The sequence below is a fragment of the Odocoileus virginianus genome, chromosome 18 (genome assembly GCF_023699985.2).
Source record: "Odocoileus virginianus isolate 20LAN1187 ecotype Illinois chromosome 18, Ovbor_1.2, whole genome shotgun sequence".
Classification (NCBI taxonomy): Eukaryota; Metazoa; Chordata; class Mammalia; order Artiodactyla; family Cervidae; genus Odocoileus; species Odocoileus virginianus.
The window spans coordinates 57,696,452-57,714,452 of record NC_069691.1 but is presented as its reverse complement, the minus strand read 5'-3'; the positions used below and the strand labels follow the sequence as shown (position 1 = coordinate 57,714,452).

Here is an 18,001-nt window from a genome sequence, read left to right as displayed (position 1 = left end):
AAGCTGATCTATTTATCTATCATTTATTTATTTATTTACCTATTTATAAAGATATAAATAACTTTTGTTCATATAATAATATGTGAATCTTTACACAGAGGTTTCAGAGAAAAAATACATTCTTTGTGTTTAGTCAACTTATTATTTTCTTTGTTCATTAAACTTTCTGAGTATAGAAAACTTCTATTTTTTATTATTTTTTTAAAAATTACATTGAGGCATATATATATAGGGGGTTCCCCGGTAGCTCAGCTGGTAAATAGTATGCCTATAATGCTGGTTTGATTCCTGGGTTGGGAAGATCCCCTGGAGGAGGGCATGGCAACCCACTCCTGTATTCTTGCCTGGAGAATCCCCATGGATAGAGGAGCCTGGCGGGTTATAGTCCATGGGGTCATAAAGAGCCCGACATAACTGAGCAACTACTAACTTTCACACAGGGCTGAACTATCCAGTGGCTCTGGAAGCACAGATGCCTTTGGTGACTTTAGTAAGACCTGGTTTGGCAGAAAAGTAGGGCAGAAACCAGACTGGTGTAGTTTGAGGGATGAATAATAGTAGTGTGGTAAATTTTTTCGTCTATTTAGCTAGATCAATCTGGCTAGAGTTCTATAATTTATTAAACTTTTTCTTTTAACAAATTCTTGCTTTTGCTTATTTTCTTTATAGATTTCCTATTTCCTTGACTTCTGCCAAGTCTCCTGGCTGTGAGGAAATACTTCCACAGAATCACTCTCTCCTTATTTATGTTTAATTGTTATTGTGACTTAGTTCTTTTCTTAATTTTCTGCTTCTCTGGGATTGTGTGTGTTGTGTGTGTGTGTGTGTGTGTCTGTGTGTCTGTGTGTGTTAGCTCCTCAGTCGTGTCTAACTCTTTGTGACCCCATGGACTGTAGCTTACTAGGCTCCTCTGTCCATGGAATTCTTCAGGCAAGGATACTGGAATAGCTGTTCCCTTCATTAGGGCATCTTCCCAACCCAGGGATCGAACCTGATTCTACATCGCAGGCAGATTCTTTACTGTCTGAGCCACCAGGGAAGCCCCCTCTCTTGAATTAATTGACCTTAAATATGATTCTATTTTCTGTTTTATCTCCTTTGGCTTAATAGTTGTTCTCTTTTGTCTCAATTTTAGTTTTCCCTGTCAGTTCAGTTCAGTCACTTAATCGTATCTGACTCTGTGACCCCATGGACTACGGCACGCCAGGCTTCCCTGTCCATCACCAACGCTTGCTCAAACTCATGTCCATCGAGTTGGTGATGCTATCCAACCATCTCATCCTCTGTCATGCCCTTCTCCTCCTGCCTTCAATCTTTCTCAGCATCAGGGTCTTTTCCAAGGAGTTAGTTCTTTGCATCAGGTGACCAAAGTATTGGAGCTTCAGCTTCAGCATCAATCCTTCCAATGAATATTCAGGACTGATTTCCTCTAGGATTGACTGGTTTGATTTCCTCTAGTCCAAGAGACTCTCAAGAGTCTTCTACAGCACCACAGTTCAAAAGCATCAAGTCTTCGGCACTTGGATTTCTTTATGGTCCAACTCTCACATCCATATGTGACTACTAGAAAAACCATAGCTTTGTCTAGACGAACCTTTGTAAGTAAAGTAATGTCTCTGCTTTTTAATATGCTATCTAGGTTGGTCATAGCTTTTCTTCCAAGGAGCAAGCGTCTTTTAATTTCATGGCTGCAGTCACCATCTTCAGTAATCTTGAAGCCCAAGAAAATAAAGTCTCTTACTCTTTCCATTGTTTCCCCATCTATTTGCCATGAAGTGATGTGACTGGATGCCATGATCTTAGTTTTTTGAATGTTGAGTTTTAAGGCAGCTTTTCACTCTCCTCTTTCACTTTCATCAAGAGGCTCTTTAGTTCCTCTTCACTTTCTGCCATAAAGGTGGTGTCATCTTTCTATCTGAGGTTTTTAATATTTCTCCTGGCAATCTTGATTCCATCTTGGGCTTCAAGCACTGGTACAGAGACCAGTCTCCTAAAGGAAAGTTGAAAAAAAATATATATATAGTATATAATGTTTGATGGCATGTATTACTGTATAGAACATATTAAAAATATCTATCTATTTGCAATAAACAATTCTGATACCTGCCTTACTTCCCCTTTCCTCTCTGCTTTCCTGGATCCCACTCTTTCACTCCGTTTCATAATCGCTTCCTTCCTCTCGCAGTGAAGAAATGCCCTGTGTGGCTCTTCTCACTCACTCTGCAGTAACCTGTAATATCCATCCACACAGCTGTTTCCTATTCCCTTGTGGTTTCTTGCTGTCTGTTTCGAAAGTGAGTCACTCAGTCATGTCCAACTCTTTGGAGATCCCATGGACTATACAGTCCATAGAATTCTCCAGGCCAGAATACTGGAGCCTGTTCCTTCTTCAGGGGATCTTCCCAACCTCGGGATTGAACCCAGGTCTCCCACATTGCATGCAGATTCTTTACCAGCTGAGTCACAAGGGATGCCCAAGAATACTGGAGTGGGTAGCCTATTTCTTCTCCAGCAGATCTTCCCGACCCAGGAATTGAACTGGGGTCTCCTGCATTGCTGGAGAAGGAAATGGCAACCCACTCCAGTATTCTTGTCTGGAGAATCCCATGGACAGAGGAGCCTGGCAGGCTACAGTCCATGGGGTTGCAAGAGTCAGACACGACTGAGTGACTAACAACAGCTCCTGCATTGCAGGGGGATTCTTTACCAACTGAGCTATCAGGGAAGCCGGCTGTCTATTTTACTTGAGCAGAAAATCTCCAATTCAAATAAAAAATTGTGTGAAAGTTCTAGGTTTCTCAGAAACTCTCACATGACAGGCATTTTTCTTTTCTTTTTCTCTTGATGAGTATTTTTGGAAATGAGTGAATGACTCTGTTACAATGATGCAATGTAGCTGTAGTGAAAAGGAAATAGAAAGCAGGATCCATTTCACTTAGAATTTTCTAAGGGAGGAATGCCACCTGTTGGCCAAGATGGATAATGACATCAACTGATGTGAAAACCTGGTTTCTGTTCTAGGCAAAAGTCTTGTTCTCTAGCAGGAGATTTTTCTTCAGAGTTGAAAAGGTGTTTTCTTGGAAAGAACTATCTCTAATAGTCTGGGAAGCCTACTTTACTCATTTTTAAATATTGTTTTTTAAAACAAATCTTTTTAAAAAGTAATTTTTGTTGGCGTATAGTTGATTTACAAAGTTGTGCTTCTGCTGTACGGCAAAGTAGATCAGTTACATATATATGTGTGTGTGTGTGTGTGTGTGTGTGTGTGTGTGTGTACACACATACAGGAGGCGAAGGGGACAACAGAGGATGAGATGATTGGATGGCATCACTGACCCAATGGACATGAGTTTGAGTAAGCTACAGGACATAGTAAAGGACAGGGAAGTCTGGCGTGCTAGTCTCTCAAACATGCCAAAGACAATCTTTTTATTTATCTACTTAAATATTTATCTTTTAAAAATATTTATTTGACTATTTAAAGGAATTAAAGCACTTTTATTTATATATTTGTGTACTTTTACACTGTAATAAAATGTGTCCATAATTAGCTTATTCTTCTGTTTATTAAATTTTTATTATACAAAACTTCTTATACTTTTTATTTTTGAAGGAAAAGAAATTTAAAAATAGCAATCATACTTAATGCAATAATGGGCTTCCCAGGTGGCTCAGTGGTAAAGAATCTGCCTGGTAATGCAGGAGATGTAGGCTTGATCCTTGGGTCAGGAAGATCCCCTGGAGTAGGAAACGACAACCCTTTTCAGTATTCTTTCCTGGAAAATCCCATGGACAGAGGAGCCTGGTGGGCTATAGTCCACGAGGTTGCAAAAAAGTTGCACATGACTCAGCAACTAAACAAAAATAATAACAATGAATGCAATCATAATAAGAAGAAAAACAAATGAATTCTCTCACTAAGAGCAAGAGTGGAGAAATGTCAGGAAATAAAAACAAAAGCAGTAGATATTTCTCTAGTTAACTGGTAAACATTTATATGCAAATATCATTTGTTAGTTGGATGTGTGAGTTTGTAATTTAAAAGGATGTGATGGATTCTGAAATAACAAAAATTATACTCAATATAAAGACTGAGACTTTCTTCAAAAAGGAAAGTGGGAAACTGGATCAGGCAACCTCTTTCTCAAAACTTAAGATAAAGGAAAAGAAAATGGTCTGTTGAGGTCCTTTAATGGACCGGAACCTGGTGGTCCGGAGTCCACGATAAGAAAGTAAAAGAAGGAAAGAGGCTAATATTCCTGGGGTTACGCAGCAGGCCTTTGCGCTTCAGGGAATTGGCCAGAAACAGAGAGATAGAGAGAAAGAGAAAGACAGACACCAGGACCCAAGCTCTGATGGAACAAGGGTGCTTTATTCAACATAGTGTGAGAATATATACTATCTTACAAGGTAGTCTTTTTCAGCAAAGATAAAGATCAAAAGTCCAGACTTAAAATTATCAAGGAAACATAAGGCAATCCATATCAAAGAGAGGGGGTTGTAAATAATCACTTTTACCATATGGTTCATAAAAAGAAAGAGGGTCATAAATAGTTACTTATCACCGTATAGAGAAACTAAGGAAGGAAATGCATGCATTCCTCAGTCCCAGGAGCAGCGTGCCACTCCTCTAAATTCCTGAATATTCAGGAATTAATAAGGAACAAAGGGTTCATGACAGATCCAAAACAGCACACAGGAAGCCTCCTGTTAAACGTTTCCTGACAATGGTCAAAATCAGCTCAAAAGCAACACGAACCATCAAAATCTATAGAGCAAGAGAGTGTTGTATTTAATTCAGGAGTAAGAACAGATTTAACAATTGGAACAGAAATTCAGAATACAAAGCTCACAGAGTCACCCGTAACTCACAATAAGGAATTTTTCATTGAAATTCCATCCTGTTTGGACACATGTTTGATGTTAAGAAACCCACTTAATCTAAGCCTCAGCTTTTCCATAAATAAAACGGGTTCAAAATATTTAGAGTTTTTGTGAATATTAAATAAACCTAGGCACTTAAAGGCATTTAGCATCATTTATTAGAGTAAGGGATTAAAATATGGTAGGTATTTTCCTGTTTTCCTTCAGATAGCTATATAAGTAAATATTATTTGTCTCTATAAAATTCTCAGGAACCGTGACCTACTTTTCAGTAACTAACCTCCACAGGAGTCAGCCTAAAAAAAGAATTCTGTAATGAATTCTACAGAAGGCTGAAAAAAAGGTCATTTCCCCCCCTCATTTCAAAGAAGTGTGTCATTTTTGTTCAGAGGTGAAATGGTGGCTTGTATCAACATCCGAGAGAGGGGAACAAATATTTAGATAAAGGGCAGAAGAACATGTTATCTATTTAACGGTCTGGCTTCTGGTGCATTCTCTTCTCAGCATTTCAGGATACATTCCCATTTCACAATACTGTCTTCCCCTCCAAGGTGGAAATCCCCATACCACCCTTCTCATTCACTTTTTTACCTCTCCACCATTCACACAATTGCTTTCTGCTGTTTGATTTCCACTTAAAGGTGTCCCTGAAAAGCAGAACAACACGAGTAGAAAGCAAATGTTAAATAAAATGTCTAGGTTTTGTAGAAACATCTGCGAGAGAGGCTTTCCTTAATTTTTATTGAGTATGATGTAACAGTGAATGATGAATGAGTGAAAGTCGCTCAGTCATATCTGACTCTTTGTGACCCCATGGACTGCAGCCGGCCAGGTTCCTCTGTCCAAGGGATTCTCTAGGCAGAAATACTGGAGTGGGTTGCCATGCCCTCTTCCAGGGAATCCTCCCGATCCAGGGATCGAACCCTTCTCTCTTTACATTTCTTGCACTGGCAGGCAAATTCTTTACCACTAGTGCTGCCTGGGAAGGCCCCTCCTATACTGTAGCTGTAGCTAAAGAGAAACAAAGTAGGACCCAGCTTTTGGGTGTAAGAGGAAAGTCCTTTCAGGGAAGACAGCCCTCTGGCAAGTGCAACAAGAGCAGCGACCATGATCAGAGAACAAGCTTCTGAGCTATGCAGAAATCCTACTGCTTTCTGGGGACGTCCCTTCATGGTACAAAATGGCTTTCTTGGCACCAGTAGATTTTGATGCCGTCACAAGCTGTTTCTTTATTCTTGTCTGTTACTACCAGAGTCTCCAGAGTCTCTGGCTTCAGACAGGGCACGGACTCTTTGGGATGGAGTCGTTAAAGGGACAAAGATATGTCCGTGGTTTACAAACTACTCTGCAGACCAGAGGCTCCCATTGAATCACTCCTTCCCTGTACTACACAACAGGCAGAGCTGTCAACCTGGATATGGAGTTCAATATGAATCAAGAACACCTCAGATTTACAGTGCATTAAACAATTCTCAACAGTAAAATTTTAGTTTCACAGATTTATTCCAAATATCAGACTTCAACTATCATTAAATAGAAAAATGCTCTCATTGCTACTTCAAATAACAATCTTTAAAAAAAAAAAAAAAACCTCCCATGATAAGATATATTTATGGCTGAGCCTGCTGCATTAAATATGACTATATCATATTAATACCTCTCTATGAGTCAGCATACACTCTTGCAATAATTCTGTATCCTCTGAGCATTTTGGAGTGATTTTTATAGGTATTATGAAAGTGAAAGTGAAGTCATTCAGTCATGTCCAACTTTTTGCGACCCCATGGACTGTAACCTACCAGGCTCCTCTGTCCATGGGATTTTACATGCAAGAGTACTGGAGTGGGGTGCCATTTCCTTCTCCAGGGGATCTTCCCAACCCAGGGATCAAACCCAGTTTTCCCGCATTGTAGGCAGACGCTTCACCATCTGAGCCACCAGGGAAGTAATATAGGTATTATAGTTGAACTATAAATTCAATCAGTGCTTCATCATTTACCCATCCAAATGACAAACTAGGGGGAAACATAGGAAAACACAATCATAATTTTCTGACTTAGAGTCAAGATTAATCATAATCTTGACATCTGTTCTACCCAGTAGTAAAAATTCTGCCCAGATAGCAAGAACGAAGTGTGATATAAGCTAAGGCTTGTGAATTAACAGTATCATTTCTACCTGGGAGCTTAGTGACATTTTCTTAATTCAAATGTATCAATTATGGTATAAACTGAGAGGAATTTCTGTAATCAGCATTTCCAATGGGGTATTTCACTGGGAAGTGTGTGTGAATTGCTAAGGTAGCAGGGGCTGTAACTGGGTGGGTGTGTGGTTTGGGGGGGGCAAATGAGGTGTTGTCTCCAATCTTTTCCTGAGGTCACTCACTCAGCATCTGGATTACTGAGTAAAATTTCAACAGACTTCTGTCCTTTGCTGTCTTGCTCGCCCCTCTGGAGGAAGGGAGGATGGGAACATTTAGTAGATGGAGAAGATTTGAAAACATTTGGCTTCCCAGCCTGTATTGGTCAAGGTTTTCCAGAAACAGAACCAGCAGGGACCAGAGAGAGTAATTTAAGGAATTTGCTTAGGTGACTATGGACCTGGCAAGTTCAAAATCTGCAGGGAAGGCCGCAGGCTGGAAACCCAGGGAAGAGCTGCTGCTTGAGTCCAAAGGCAGTTCTGGAGGAATTTCTTCTTATTCCTGGGAGGGTCAATCTTTTTCTATTAAGGCCTTCAACTGATTGGATGAGGCCCACCCATAATATGGAGGATAATATGCATTACTCAAAGTCTACTGATTTAAATGTCAAATTACCATAATCTCATGTAAAACCTACTTTCCAGAAACATTTAGAATAATGTTTGACTAAGTATCTTGGTACTGTGGCCTAGCCAAGTTGACATAAAATGAACTATTACACTGTTCTTCCCTAATTCAAGACCTAATACTTTTAAAATATTATTCCTCTCCTTTCTTTGATGAATGCTTATGTATTTTGTATATTTTACATAATTTTCCTTATTTTATTGGTTTCTGGGTGAGGAAATTCTGAGATCAGGCTTCATTCAGTCAACTTGCCAGGTAAGTCTCTATAGCCATGACCTTCATCATTTGAAGTTAAAAACATGTATATTTTTTAAAAAGCCAACTTTTTTTTTGGTTAGCTATTTCTCATGGTTACAATGTTACCCTTGATCCCCTCTCTCCTTTTTAAACCTAATCTCAATGTCAATTCTCCATTCCATCATGATTTTACTATCATATATGATATGTACTCTCATATGCAGAGTACATCATGCAAAATGCCAGGCTGGATGAAGCACAAGCTGAAATCAAGATCACAGGGAGAAATATCAATAACCTCAGGTATACAGATGACACCACCCTTATGGCAGAAAGTGAAGAGAAACTGAAGAACCTCTTGATGAAAGTTAAAGAGAAGAGTGAAAAAGTTGCCTTAAAATTCAATATTCAGAAAACTAAGATCATGGCATCTGGTCCCATCACTTCATGGCAAATAGATGGGGAAACAATGGAAACAGTGACAGACTTTATTTTCTTGTGTTTCAAAATCTCTGCAGATGGTGATTGCAACCGTGAAATTAAAAGACGCTTGCTCCTTGGAAGAAAAGTTATGACAAACTTAGACAGCATATTAAAAAGCATAGACATTACTTTACCAACAAAGGTCCATCTAGTCAAAGCTATGGTTTTTCTAGTAGTCATGTATGGATGTGAGAGTTGGACCATAAAGAAACCTGAGTGCCGAAGAATTGATGCTTTTGAACTGTGGTGCTGTAGAAGACTCTTGAAAGTCTCCTGGACTGCAAGGAGATGAAACAAGTCAATCCTAAAGGAAATCAGTACTGAATATTCACTGGAAGGACTGATGCTGAAACTCTAATACTTTGGCCACCAGAGGTGAAGAACTGACTCCTTGGAAAAAGACCCCAATGCTGGGAAAGATTGAAGGCAGGAGGAGAAGGGAATGACAGGGGATGAAATGGATGGCATCACTGACTTGACAGACATGAGTTTGAGCAAGCTCAGGGAGCTGGTTCTGGACAAGGAAGCCTGGTGTGCTGCAGTCCATAGGGTCACAAAGAATTGGACACAACTGAGCTAAGGATAGCTCAGATGGTCAAGAATCTGCCTGCAATGCAGTAGACCTGGGTTCAATCTCTGGGTTGGGAAGATCTCCTGGAGACGGGCATGGCTACCCACTCTAGTATTCTTGCCTGGAGAATTTCATGGACAGAGGAGCCTGGCGAGCTACAGTCCATGGGGTCGCAAAAGTCAGACACGACTGAGGGACTAACATACACTCAATTTCTAGATTACTAACTATTCTTCTTGAACCATCTACTGAAACTTTTTTCCATCATGTTATTGTAAGATACATATTTTATCTTATATCTAATTAATACAGATATTTCAATTTCAGAATTAAAATTTAATCATTTGTTCACCTAATTTTCCCTTTATCACACTGCTTTTAGTATTACTACTATAATCTCATTTCATTTTCTAGAAAAGATAGGCATGCCAAGAATTCTTCTATTCTTATTATTTCCATTCTTCCTGATTAAGTTTATATTTCATCCTTAATGTGGAGCATCAATTTTATGAAAATCACAAGCTCCTGGGTATGCAGAGATAACCAAATGGCAATGATTATAATAGTCCAGGATGATTTGTCGGGAGCCATTATGGGAGATCCCACCCATGACAAGGTCATGAGGAGAAGACCTGAAACGCAAGGCTGTTCAGGCTACAAGGGACCCTCCAGGTGACCCCGGCCTCTACCCAACCCTGTATCCTCCCCCTCTTGCTGTAGTCCTTGTTCATCCTGTTGCGGATCTTTGTGTTGCCTGCTGAGAGCTCTCCTGCTCCTCTTTCACTAAATAAAGACCTACATAGAACCCTTATTAATAAATCTCCTGGACGCTGGTTCCCTATGAAGGGGCCAGGGATAAAGGAAATGTTTCAAGTAAAAATCCTTTTGCTGGCACTCTGGCTTGTTTGGCAAATACATACTAATGCACATGACTGCTCACAACACCTTAATCATAAACAGCATAAGGAACCTGATCACAAAAGGCCCTAGCGGGCACAGAGCCCTTCAGGGGGTGAGAAAGCCCTATTAGAGAACACAACAAATATTATTCTAAAAGTGGTTATTAGATCAACAATTGATTGCTGTTATTGTGCTGAGGTTGTGCAGTAAAAACTATTGTTAATATAGTTAAGGATTTAAAAAAATAAGAGTTCAGCCCTAGTGTGGAAACAATAAGATAATTGTTAATTTTAATCAAGAGTGCTAAAACAGAGGCTGCCTCACCAGAGCCACAGAGTCTTTCTTTGTGAGCTAAACTTTTTAGATAAATTTAGCTGAGAACTTTTGCAAAAAGGCTGACATTTGCATTAACAGGATTGTATTTCTACTATGTTGCAACCTGCTGTACCATGAGACTGCAACTTTTCTGTTTTCTGCTAAACTCAAAGGCAAAATAGAACAATAAAGAATAGACTACGGAAAACAGTTTTGCCTTCTCCTAGGTCATAAAATCTTAATAGGCCCCAAGGCCAGAAGATAATGTACAAAGATCCACTATGAAAGAAGACTCTCATGAACAAAGAAGTATGCAGAAAACACCCTGGTTTCGTGAAGGACAAAACTGATGTAATGTTAAACTAAACTTTGTATGCTTATCTTTCACCTCCCCTTAGATGTACTACTTAGGGAATAAAAGCTACGGTGAAAAATAAAGCGACGCCAGACTCTGCTGCACACCCCAGTCTGGTCTGGTCTGTCTGTCTGTCTGTCTCTCTCTCTCACTTGCCGACGCCATTCATCCTGAGGGTACCCCTGGATCCTGCTGGGGCTGGACCCCGGCAACGATTCCTTCATAAGATAGAGGAGTAAAACTGGATCAAGGAAGTCTCTTTTACAATACCTAAGGTAAAGAATAGGTGAAAACAGCAAAATGTTAAGTACCAATAAAAAGAAGACAAGGAAACAAAACATTTATTTAATTTGGGGATCAAAGTTTATTTTAAAACTTGATGGAATTCTAAAATGAAACTTAAAATTGCTTATACCAAGCAATATAGGGTACTGTATAGAATTGTGATTCTGCCAGCAGTTATGTGTGATCCTAGAAATTCCCCTAACTTCTCTGCACTTCAGGTTTCACAAATGTACAATAAGGTGAAAATGTTCTAAGAATTATCATACAAATGAACATTTTAAAACACTTCATAGGTTGTTTTCCACAGAGTTAGAGCTTAAATATGGTAAAGTAAAAGTGAAGTCACTCAGTTATGTCCAACACTTTGCGAACCCATGGAGAGTAGCCTTCCAGTCTCCTCCGTCCATGGGCTTTTCCAGGCAAGAAAACTGGAGTGGGTTGCCATTTCCTTCTCCAGGGGATCTTCCCCACCAGGGATCAAACCTTCATCTCCCGCAATGCAGGCAGATTCTTTACTGTCTGAGCCACCAGGCAGGTATGGTGAGGCAGCTCTACCTCAGTGGATTTATTGGTCCCCCAAATACTGAGATTCTTGCACATGCCAGTAGACAGGGTTTCCCACTCACCTGATTATGCTGCTTGGAACTCAAGTCTCCAGTTCCTAGAGAGAAAAGGCAGACAGAAAAGAAAAATGTTTTAATTCTAGCATAGAGGTAGTTTCCCAAATTGCTATTAAGAACTGCAGTATTCCCTGCCATATCAGTAAAGCAAGTATATCACAGTATATCACAGTCATCCAGATGTGAATTCCTGAGCCTTAAGGGCACTCAGAAAGGAGAAGAATACCTGTGATCCAGTTGCCGTCAGGCTGCAGCCACCTGCTGTGGTGAGCCCTGAGGAACTCAGGATGTGAAAAACACAGGGTAGTGACCACGAGATGGCTGAGATGCATGAAAGGAATGATTTCAGTGAGTCCAGACTCTTCCATTCTCCCATACGTAGAAAAGTGCTAAATCCCTTTATTTGGGATATCTGGTGTTCTTTAATTAACAATAATCTCTTGATGTTCAGGCTACCTTTGTTCAGGTAGCCTTTGTTGTAAACTTCTATATAATACCTTCAACTTTTGGGTCTCACATGCTAGTGGATGCCCCCACAACTTTCCATCCCCCATCCTATATCCCCGATATCTTGACGCTCACAGGAGTTTCTGTGGCCTCCTGGCTGCTGCCACCGATTGTCAGGCTGGACCCAGCAGGCTACAAGGCTGATGTTTGCCCAGCTTCAAGACAAAGAAAGAAACTGGTGTCAGCAACAGAGACATCACTAGCTTCATGGATGGGGGCACTTACACGTCTGAAGCAAGGTCCTGGAGTGACACTACACCATACGTGGTGCACTGGTGGCAGGAAGTACATGGTGGCAGGCTTCATACTGGGAGGGATGGGGGGACTGGGGACTAAGGGATGGGGAAGTGGGGGTTGGGGGGATTTTGCCAGTTATAGGGGAGTTCATTTCCCTGCTCTACTTAACAGGGAAAGCAGTATAGGGGCATGCCCCTAACCACTCCTTTGATAGGAAAGATCACCAGCTGGGACCTTGGACAAGTACAGAGAAGGCCAGTCATATGCATAGGTGTACTGGGTGGGCAGGGGATGTACAGAGAGTAAGAGACAGACAACTTGAGTGGCCTGACTATATATGCAAACCTTAATTTAAAAAATACTTTATTGCTAAAAATCACCAATGATCATCTGGTCCTTCAGATTTTTTTGCTTGTGAAGGTTTGAACTATCCTAAGAATTACTGTAGTGTGATACAGAGACAGGGCGTGTGTAAGGATTGTTGGAAAATGGCATTAATAGACTTGCTTGACATGGGGTTGTCACAAACTTTCAATTTGTTAAAATTGGAATTATTTGTGAAGTGAGATAGAGCAAAGTATGCCTGTACTTTCCCTCTAATGTAGAAATTCCCAGTAAGCTCTCCTCATTCACTCTGTCTTCACATGCCCTAGCCATTCACACAGCTGTGTCCTGTTTCTTTATGGTTCTGGTTAATAATTTTCCCTTAAGAATGCAAAGCCATCAATAAAGGTTTGAATGAAGTTCTAGGTTTTTCAGAAATGCTTATATAAGAGGTTACTGTTTTTCCTGTGATGAATACTTTTGGGAATGGGAGGATGTCCTTGTTATAATACCATAACAACACCTGTGGCAAAAAAAAGAACTAGAAAGCAGGATCCATTTTCCTCTGGAGGCCATTAAAATAATTACAAAGGAAGAGTGCCATCTACTGGCCAAGGTGGACTAGGACATTGACCAAGTCTGTGGAACAGGCGTCTTGCTCCTCCAGGCAGAAGTCTGTCTTCTTACATTAACATTTTCTTCAGAGCTAAAAGAGGGTCTTTCCTGGAAAGAACTGATGTCAGTAACTTGAATAAGCCTGCTTCCTTGGTTTTCGTATTAGAGAGGGAAAATACTCCCAGCTTCAGGCAGGACATGTCTTTGGGCTAAGGAACCTTTGCCAGATGAGCAGCCTGAAAGATTAGGATGTGATTCTTGCTTCTAGGCTGCTCATCTGGCAAAGGTACCAGATTTCTCATCCGTTTCACATACTTTAAGACCCTTGGAGGCTTACAACCTGGCATTCTGGTCTGGAAATGCAAGAGAAATCAGAGGAAAAAGATCCTGATGGAAGGTGCATTAAATCTTTCTTAACAGTATGTTGTCAGTTTTTAAATTACATTCCCAGTATGAGATCCTGTTGCTTGAATTTATAATTAGGAGAAAATTCTCAATGTCCCTTTGAATAATAACTGCACTTGCATCCCTTCCACTTTGACTCACTAGTAAGAGAGAACACAGGCACAAATAAAGAGATTTCAGAGAATACAACTGTTGCCAGACATTAGCCTGGGATTTATCTATTTGAGTAGAATTGAGAACTATTAAGGTAATCCAATTGTAACTCAGGAATTAACCATGATGTGTGTGTGTGTGTGTGTGTGTGTGTGTGTGTGTACTGCTCAGGTAGTGGGGAAAGGCGTCAATTTAGCCTAGATTTCTCAAATCTCTGCCTCTAAAGACAAGGTTACAGACTTGTCTTTAGAATGCTTCTCTCCAACTGACAAATGAGAGGGCTCTCTAATTTATATGCTAAATAAGTTTCATTCCTTTTCTTTCTTCCTTCAACACTTTAGGGCCCCTTTTGGGGGCAAGAGTACATGTAAAAATTTTGGTCTCACCTGCCTGTCTTTGTGGAGGCTTCCCAGGTGACACCAGTGGTAAAGAACCTCCCTGACAATCCAGGCGACATAAGAGACCAGGGTTTAATCCCTGGGTCAGGAAGATTCCCTGGAGGAGCAAACAGCAACCCACTCCAGTATTCTTGCCTGGAGAATCCCAAGGACAGGGGAGCCTGTCCACAGGGTCACAAAGAGTCAGACATGACTGAAGCGACTTAGCATGTGCACATGGCTATCTCTGAGACTGTTTGACAACTTTCAAATATTATGGTTCCTTCCATTTTTTGGTTCACCTTTCTTTAGATTTAACTTACAATTTGCCACACTGTCAGCAAAAAAGACATTTGTCTATATTCTCTTTCATGACCTTCAAAATTATATTTGCTTTATTTTTGTCCACAAACAACTATCAAGTTTTGCCTTTCAGGAAAGTTGACATGAGAAACAAAAAAATCTCTTGTCTGGAAAATCACAGAAAATATGGGGATGCCCCTCTGCCATTCTTTCCCTTCCTTTTGTATTAACCCTAGGATGACATGTAAAGGAACACAGTAGGAGAGACAAACTGGCCAGTAAATCAATATGCAAGAAATAAGTTCTTAAATTTTTTTTGCTGTTCTTTAAATTTAAAACAAAACATCAAGAGTAAGTAAAAAGACAAGGCTATTTCTCCCTGACACAGCCTGGGCCTCACTGCTCTGAATTCTGAGCAGGAGACAGAGATGGAGTGACAGTCAGCCCAACAGAAGGATGTAGGCTGAATGAACAACTGAGGGTCATCGATTTCTGTGACATAGCTTTTACTAATGCATAACACCGTCATGGAATTCCCTATGGCCCACTAGGAAATTCTGAGCAAAGCAAATGTTCAACACTTTAAGTAAGAGTTGAGCGATGAAAGCTGTAGTAGCAAAATAAATATTGTCTACCAAAGGTGTAACAACTGCAATTGGATAATGCCTCCACCTACTTAGCTCTCCACACTTTAGCTCTCAGCCTCTGAGGGCTGCTGACACTTGAAACCTGGGGACACAGATCAGGAGGAAAGGAGGACATCACTGAGAACCCAGGTCCTTCACACAAATACTACATGGCCCCACCCTGGCCATGAAGAGGTACTTCCTGGAAATCCCCATGTCAATCTTAAAGAGAAGGAATACAGCAATTGCGCCTGAGAAATCATAAGAGTGGAAATCATGAGAGCCTTCTCTTAATCAACCGACTTACAAGAAAGGTTAAGAAAAATGGATGGAGACCTGAACTCAACTTGACATGACTCTCCCTGACTAAGATGCCACATCAGGCTGCACGCTCACCTGTGTTTATTAGACTGATTTCTGCTTTAGCCACCAAATTTATGAATTACTTCAGCCAATATTTTGTCAGTAGTAGTAAGGAAGTAGATACAAAAGTATTCATCTGCAGGGGCATCAGTCCTTAAGCAATGCCCGCCCTGATGTTATTTATTATTTACTTTTCCTTCTTGCATCTATCATATTTATAATATTTATAAATTATTAATAAAATTACATTTCATCTATACATGCTATTAAAATTTCTAAAACATGTTTACCATTTCATGTTATTAAATTTGCACTTTGTTCTATTTATTAAATTCTTATCAAAGAAAATGAGTTTCTTTATTCAATAATTAAAATCCAAGCCCTCATTTTCAAAATTTTATTAAAGAATGGGTGGTAACACTTATTTATTCATTCATTCCTTTCAGATTGTACATATAAACTGAGTACCCTATTGATCGACTGTGTAATTGCCACCAAGAAATACAAGTGAGTAAAGTAAATGCAGTTCCTATTGCATTGAAACTCTCAGTTCGACAAAGAAGAGGACACTAAAACTATATTATTGTTTATTTCATTTCAATTATATTAAAGACTGCAAAGAGAAGTAAAGGAAAAGAATGTTCTCACACTGAAAGTTTTAGGTACAAATGATGCTGGAAAAGGAAAAATAATATTATATATTCTTTCTAAAGTTGCCTGGAAACATATAATATTCAGAGTCATTGACTGTTGGAAATTTTTAAAAAATGGCGAGGAGGAGGTATTAGTTTTAAATTGTTTACTGTGTGTCTGGTAATGAGGGCATGGGGATGGATGTGGTCACTATAAATAGAATGGACAATGAGAAGAGGACCTAAACCTAATCCTTCATACCCTCAGTACTAAGGGCCAGGCAGAGGAGAGTGCAACAGGCACTGAGGCAGGGGGCAGTGCAGTGAGAAGGATACAAGGATGATCAGGGGAGAGACTACTGAAGGGAAGGAATGTGTTTCAAAGATGCAGTGGTGCCTGCAGGGTAGGTGAGTGCTGAACTGTCCCAGTGAACCTGAAATATATGCCACTGGTGACCTTAGCAGGATCTGGTTTAGTAGAATTAACCAGGCAGAAACCAGATGGGAGTAGGTTGAAAAGGAAACATAAGAATGAGTATTAGGGACACTGTATAGAAAATTAAATTTTGTTTGTGAAGTAGAGCAGTGAAACAAGATGGCACATTGAGGAGATGATGGGTTAATATGCCTGTGCACATTTCTCCCATGGTTTCTAAGAATAATTTTCAAAGGATGGATGAATTGCCAGAAAACATTTTAAATATATGACTTATTTGATTTAAACAATTGCTTATTTAGATACTTGATTTGACGTATTGCTTTTTTAGCTAAAAATTAATTTAGCATTGTTCTAATCAGTCACTTTGTAGTGAATTTCAACAGTAATTCATTTGCCTGCTAATTTAAATTCTTTGTTCAATCAAGTTTTACAATCAAGCTTCATTTTATCTACTTCCTTTAGTTTTATATTGGTAAATTACATTATTTATCATTTTATAATCTCTAATCATTGACATATACATTTTCTCTATGTTATAGCCACATTTTTTGATGGATATGTATTTTTCATTTCTCCTGTGTACACAGAGCTAGTCAGTCTCTTGTATATTTTGCCAAGCGCTGTTTACGACATAGAATCAAGCCTCTCCCTAGTCACATTCATTCCTCTTTTGAATTGGTATGTATTTGATGTCCTTTCTTGTTCATCTGTTTTACATTAAATTCAGTATTTCATTAGCATTTTTTCCCTTTTTTGATCTATGATATGAGAATCTAAATTGCTTTTTGTTCACGTGTCAGGCAAGTTTCCTGGAATATTTTATTGAAATATCATTTCTTTCCTCATTAACAAGAGGTATATCTTTTGCATAAATCTTTAGCTAATGATCAGCATCTAATTAATCCTGATAATATGGCAATTTTTGAGATTTTTTTTTTTTTGCTTTATTAATATGGTTACTGAACTTTACTCACTGCTACACGGTTTCACTACAGCTACTTTAAAACTCATTTAATGCTTCTGACTGAGGAAGTCAAAGTCAAATATTCCTTTCTGTTTTTAAATATTGTTGCTTGCATTATTTTCTGATTAGTTTTAGAATTGTTCTAAGGTTAAGAACATTGGCTTAATGAGAATCACAAACATTTGTGGATCCCCAAATGGCTAATCGAGTGCTGAAAGCTGAGCGCCGGAAGAAAGTTGAGCATCAAAGAATTGATGCTTTACAACTATGGTGTGGGAGAAGAGTCTTGAGAGTCCCCTGGACTGCAAGGAGATCCAACCAGTCCATCCTAAAGGAAATCAGTCCTGAATATTCATTGGAAAGAATGATGCTAAAGTTGAAACTCCAATACTTTGGCCACCTGATACGAAGAAGTGACTCACTGGAAAAGACCCTGATTCTGGGAAAGACTGAAGGTGGGAGAAGGGAACAACAGAGGATGAGATGGTTGGATGGCATCCAACTCAATGGACATGAGTTTGAGTAAGCTCCAGTAGCTGGTGATGGACAGGGAGGCCTGGTGTGCTGCAGTCCATGGGG

General features: G+C 39.6%; 1 protein-coding gene across 2 annotated transcripts in view; it reads right to left on the bottom strand.

Annotated features, from left to right (window-relative positions):
• Positions 1-163: 163 nt before the first annotated feature.
• LOC110144829 (uncharacterized) overlaps positions 164-18,001 on the bottom strand; it is a 102,392-nt gene continuing 84,554 nt past the window's right edge. The window contains exons 3-4 of one of the 2 annotated variants that reach the window (XR_011492880.1): positions 3,643-11,518; positions 164-1,990 (exon numbers count right to left, since the gene is read on the bottom strand). The gene's annotated coding sequence lies outside the window, so the exon portion shown is untranslated. Of the gene's footprint in view, positions 1,991-3,165; positions 11,519-18,001 lie in introns of those variants that run through there. The other variant, XM_070480747.1, reaches the window with a different exon arrangement.